The following is a 6,494-nucleotide window of genomic DNA, read 5'->3' as shown; positions in this document are numbered from 1 at the left end:
GGTTAGTTCCTCCGAGTTTCTTCTACATCGGCCACACTCGCGGCCTTCAACATCCTCGTTTATGTCCTGTTTCCATTCCTAAGTTTTACCGTTTTCTGCCTTAACTCCTGCGACTCGCTACGTAGTTTCACGCACAAGGCAATGGTAGTAGCGGCACCGACTCTGACGCCAATGGCGCTTTGGCCGATGAGTTACCATCGCCTTTTCCTATTTGCTGCGGATGGCGAGAGCAGATTACATTCCGGGTAAGCTCTTATTTTGCCCTTGCTGGTTCTCGGTTTGACAAGAAAAGGTAGTAGCAGCATCCGACGAAAGGAACGCGGGACGGAATTGCTACTGCCATTCCCTGCGATGGCCACCGTCACCCTCGCCTGTTCTGTGGTAAGCCAATGAGGACTGATAGGGATGTGCAGCGGTGTTGATGCTGCTTCTTCTGCAGATGCCTGTACTTTTCTGGTTCTCCAGATGCTCAGCCCGGTGTTCCGTGCTAGCTGAATAGACACGATTGGGGTGAGTTAGTCGTAGAATGGATCACATAAAGGACAACAGGCTCGGGGATAACGGTGTTGTGGAAAGAGAGTGAACAGGGCTACGGAAAATATACCTGCTATTACTTCGCCCCGATCTAGTTCGGCCTGGCAACGGCCGCAGCCGTATCGATAAGTCGCCAACGGGTAGCCGAAGCTTCACAAGGACAGCCAGGGTAGCCGTCCAATTAATGAACCAATCCGTCGTATGCAAGAACATAGCAACCATCAGTTCTTCCTCTTGCAAGAAACTATTGACAGGGTGACTCGGCTTTACAAAACACTTTCAATAGACCTACTTATGAGACATATTTTGACTGGACCCCAGGGTTATATATTATTTGAAACAGCAACCTTAATCACTGCAGTGATTTCATTAACATAATAATTCGGACATTAGACATTGTACTACCTGGGCTCGGAAAGCGTTCCAGAATATGAGTTTCGTTTTTTCCATCAGCCCTTAATGTCGAACACACTGTCGTTGTCATACGCTAGTTTTATATTGAGACGATCTGAGGAAGCAAGGATAACTATAGATATACGGGGTTCTGGGAAGAGCAAACAAACGTGAAAAACAACGAAATAGTTTATCAATCACTACCCCTGGCAAAGTTTGTTTGGCTACTGCCAAACGTGCACTCTTCGGAAGGCTGAGCGAGCCAGGATTGAATTGGAGGTCAGCGGACTCACAGCGGTTGGCGGGTAAGCTCCGTGGCCGTAGTCTCTACGGGCTGGTACATACAACCTGACCTCAATAGATCGCAGGGTAGAGACGTGCGAACTACAACAGGCAAAACTAGTAGCCCCGAGTAGTTTTTTTGACTTGGCATGCTTCGTTCATATTGCATATTCAGTCGCGGTGGTGTCTGAGGCTGGCAAGGCCAACGTCCCACTATATATCGACGTCTTTTTCCTCGTTTAGGATGTCTTCGCGTTTCTGTTGAGCCACGCGAAAAATTACGTTGTCGACTACATCGTATACGTTGTTCTGGATTAGCCGACTACGAACCTCGTTCGAACCTATTTGCGTGTTTGGTCGGAGCATGTTGGTCTCCCGTTTGTTTTTTCTCTGATGGGCATACGCCATGCGCCGATAGTGTATGCCGTTCTCCTGATAGTAAAGCGCCTCGTTACTCAAGCATACGAGCTATCAATATAATTCTTCCTGTACTTCCTGTACTGTAACTTCCCTACCTCGCCATCTCCGCCGCGCCCTTTATTGGTGAGAGCCATTTCAGTGGAACAAAGGACCGCAGTGCCCAAGTCAAGCGCCACCAGTTCACGATGGGCCTCGCGGCCCTGGTACACCCAGGATAATAGGGCAGCGGTGATGACGACGACATAGTGTTGACTAGAAATGTTAGCGACTTTAAAGTACTACGTTGTTAAGAGCCGTCATATTGGATCGATGCGTGTGAGAAGAACTGGACGACCGCTTTGCATAGAAATTCATATCCATGTTTCCATAGCAGAGTTTGTAGAAAAAGCTTCTACAAGTGTTCCACTCTCAATCTGCTACTCCACCTGACATACTTCAAATTCTAAATCAGCCGCTGTCCTGATTGCCCGTCCTGCGCCTCCGTTTACCGCAATTTGAAGACTAGCGAATAATCTGCTGCAAGTTACTTAAAAGCTCCCCGAAATCTTAAGAATCTGACGACTCGGAGGCCACTACCCCAGCAGCTGCTGTTTCACCAACGCTGTCATCCTTCTACCAGCCATCTCCGTATACTGTTGCTGCAAAAGCGATCTTCTTAGCGATAACTAACTTAACTTAACCTTCCGTTGTTTACACTATATCATAGACTTACCTCTGTCACTGCAACTGCAGCCTATCCACTCACGGACACCAGAATCAACGCGCCGTCATCCGCAAAGTACGCGTTAAGCAGTTTATATTGAGCATCACACCGATCTGTACGTGAAACACGAAGAGGCCAAATATGCTACCACGGAAGCGAATAGGTCGGAAGATCGTAACGCGGACCAGATGAAAGCGGTACGACAAACTACCGGACGAGGTGGTTATCGATACTGGACACGCTATGTTGTGCTGTAACCTACTTGTTAATATAATCATAGAGCACCTGTGGCAGAGAACTTGCAGAACGAAACATCGAGTCAAAACAACAATGTTTGCAATTGCGAGACATAGCTTGATGCTCGTTGTTCTTTCTTAATGCGTTCATCATTCTCGCTTATTCCTCGTGCTTGCTTACCTACCAATAAAACCGTCTAGTGATACAGTTGCACGGAGTTCTTCAATCTCGCTATGCCTTGGTCTAGCTAGCTTTCTGGTAGTGGTAAGAGCACACTCACGTGTCCTATTTAGTGTGCTATTCGTATGTGTGTGTGTGTGTATGTCTATATTATATCGATAATGCATATACAAGCCTACCAAAAGACTTCTTTTTACCTCATCCGCCCCTGTTGTTGCTGTGGCTTCTTGATACAGGTTGAATATCATATTGATTGGCCTAGTCGTAGCACCATACTCAGCGTGACATGTGAAGGTGACTATATGTATTAGCTCCTTCACTTCAAATGCGCTTTACTAAGCGAAATATCGTAGCGAATGACACAGTAAGCAGGCTCCGCAATGCGAACTAGATAGTTTGCCGATAGTTTGATATAGTCGTATACGTATGAACAGTATCAACTTATTAAGGATTCCAACAGGGTAGTTTTGTCCCAGATATATGGATGAACGATTGCGGGACGTTTATTGGCTGTCAAACGACTAGGATGTGATTAGAGCCCAGTCCTTCCGTTAAAGTTTATCGACGGTCCAGGTTTGCTTTCGCTGCTGCTACCACCTGTGGCACGTGCCTCACATATTTTGCACGTTCCCTCCATGTGTCGCTCATTCTTCCCCGTTTTTTCCTCGTTCTTTCGAATTCCATACTAAAAACGACAACGAAATCGACAAAGCCTGTGACTTTCTTAGTGAATAAAACTGTGATTTCAAAAACGAAAGAGTGGGCGCCAGCCGCGGCGGTGGTAATAGTAGCGAACGGTTTTTGTAAGGAAGTTTCAATCATTCCCTTCGTTGTGTCGCTTCCTCCTTCCTTGCCCGAACACTCGCTATCCGTTTAGCCTGAATCGACTCGTTCGGTCCGACATATGTCGTCCAGCACTATAGAGAGGCGCTTCCCCGCTGCCTTCGTTAAACCTCCGCCCCATACCACCCTCGCACTCTGTTCTAGCCGATGCGGCACATCGCACGCACCTTAAACAATGACATCCGTGGAGAAGCTCTTTCGTCCGAATCTGTTTTCAATTAAACCGCTGCTTTCATTAATAAGGCATTAGCTCTAAACTCTCTGTTGAGCAGTTGCTGCGTTTGTCAAGGAAAGTTTCGGGTACAACCGTGGTGCAGATGTTCGGACGTCTGTTCTCCTAGAGAGGGCAAAAAGCCGCGAAGCGAACACTTCACCGAGACTGCAACGTACCTGCTGCTCCCGGGCAGGATACCTGTTAGCAGCTGATGGTAGCAAGACTGTATTGTCATAGGTTGGATCTCTTGGTTAGATAGTTCATTGACCTTCTGTAGTAGTGACATATGTTACATTCAGGTAGTCCGTGTCAGCGTCAACTTCGAGACTTATTGGTATTTGCCGTTGGGCTCCGCTTGCAGAGATAGTCAATCTGTTAGGGTCTCGCTCATTCCGCTCTAGTTGTCGTCATTCGTTTTCGATGTACCAAAGAGTAGTTACACGGTGTCTGTTTCGGATAACGTCTTCCAGCTCACTATAGGTATCATCTGAGTCCTAAATCTTCTATGTGCTAATCACTCAATGCACAATATTTTATCTCTTCCAGTCGCAGCGAGCATATTGTACTACGTGCATACGTATGCATATGTGCACATAATATGTGCATACGCCTTATGGTAGCACTGAAAAAGCGACCACCTATTACGCTTTGCTGTCTGGTTCCCGCTTCTGTTTCCCGTTTCAGTTGAAAGCGGCAGCAGCAGTATCAACGAAACAAGTGACGACGACACACGGACACACAGATACGTTTACATATTATGCCGCCGTCGTACAAATGCTCAAACCTGTACCCCTGATCGCGGCGTGGCGGTGCGCTTTTCATTTGATTAAGTTTTCCACCTTCTTCTTCTGATTAATTTACCTTAGCCGTACCATTAGGAACATTGCGCTATGCGTCTCATTCATATCGCCGAGAAACAATGCTGGCTCGCTCGAAAAAGATGTCGAAAGCTCCGGCTGCGACTGCGGTAACAACAGCTAAATGCGAATAGGAATGGCATCTCAATAGGTTTTTCAGTCTAGTACTTTGGGTCCTGAGATTGCCGGTCGTAAGCAAGTAAGTAATCCAATGATAGATGGGCACCGCCGATAGCACCGGCCATATTGTACTAGTACTATCAGGCCCGCTGCAGCACAACAGCGCGCATAGTCCGATACATACAGACGGAGAAAGCAAACGGCATAAAATTGAATAAATTCAACAAAACAGATACAAACGATAACGGAGCTTGAAACGGTACAGAAGAACGGCAGTCGCAGGATAAAGAGGATAAAGATTACGAATCGTGGTGATGACAACGGGCAGCGTTACTGAATCTCTAAGGAAAGCTAGCACCCGGTAGATAACAATTACGAAACAAATAGAAATAAAGCAGTTCAGTTTGACCCAAAATAGACTTTCTCTTTATTAAGATAATGTTGGGGTTTTTTTGCGTGCGGATACGATTTATTAGTTTAATAATCTCCTGTATTTTTTTCACAGCTCTCAACACGTCGAACTTTCACATTTGATGCACTGTCTTTACTTATTACTATATAGTTAAGGCTGTCTAAACGTAATACAGCTGTGTCATCATGGTCGCTTATAGCACTAGTTACGCAGACAACATTACGAGCACAACGCACATTTGATTGCACAAAAATCATTATTTGGAGACGGTTTCAAGCGACGGTGACAATTTCAATGGGGTTTATTCTGCTCCCAGAGGGCCGTCCTATCCCAGCTGCGTCGCTCGCAGCTATTACCTTGTCGATAATAGCAGCAGTATTGTTTACTATATGAACATTTCACAGTTACGTTTGCCGTCATATCAAGGACGGTCTGCCGCATTGAAACACGGGTGTCAGCCAAGGCGGATAGTACGATGAAGAGGGGTTTATGCGTCACCGTTCCAACACATTTCTCTGGTTTAGAATCATCAGGGGGATATCGAGCTTGTACTAGGATCAGCGCCTTTCTATTTCGACTTTGTGGGTGGTAGCACTACCCCTACAGTTCCCCGAGCCATAGCCATTCACCTAAGCATCCCATGACTGTGGTCTTAACCACAAACCTGCTACGAAACGAGCTACTGAATCGCATTTTACTACATTTATCTGTCTATCTGACGGACGGTTACACAAAGCCAACGACTGCAAATTACCAGCACTGAGCTTATTGTCTTTCGCACTTTTTACAAAGCTAGCCGCTTGCCTTGGCGAACAAAATGAGTCCCCATTATAGCGCAGTGGATAACGTGACAAACATGAGTCCATAGAGCTCCTAGCTTCTCTCCTTCTCGTTTTGGTTCCCTATATTCTGCGGCCTAAGGTTAATCATATATATGCATTTAAACCTATAAATAGTCCCCTAAATGCACAAAATTACCTAGGCTGTTTAAAGCTCGTGCATTATATTACGCTTTGTGAGTATAGGAAATACTTGGCGAACAGTCTCTAATCAGCATTCTGTCAAATGGATCAGTGTATATGTATATATATGTAGTGCTACGGGGATCTAAATAAACGTCGTTGAAGGAGCTCGGAACTATAGAGCCCTCGAGTGTTGATGACTCCCCTGAGACAATATCTACTTAACATACAGAAGCCGACATGTATCATATTGGTTCTCAGTTGCTCTGTCTTGCTATAGGTATGTAAAATGTGGGGTTGCAGTACAGGATAGCTACCCAAATATCAAACGCTATGG

The 6,494-nt window shown here is 45.8% G+C and overlaps 1 protein-coding gene across 2 annotated transcripts in view; it reads right to left on the bottom strand.

Moving 5' to 3' along the window:
* LOC111242932 (GTPase-activating Rap/Ran-GAP domain-like protein 3) overlaps positions 1-6,494 on the bottom strand; it is a 389,128-nt gene that overhangs the window by 208,986 nt on the left and 173,648 nt on the right. The window lies entirely within an intron of this gene.

This window comes from Varroa destructor, unplaced genomic scaffold (assembly GCF_002443255.2).
Source record: "Varroa destructor unplaced genomic scaffold, Vdes_3.0 BEIS01000001.1, whole genome shotgun sequence".
NCBI classification, from domain to species: Eukaryota; Metazoa; Arthropoda; class Arachnida; order Mesostigmata; family Varroidae; genus Varroa; species Varroa destructor.
This window is presented reverse-complemented; position numbering and strand designations above follow the sequence as displayed.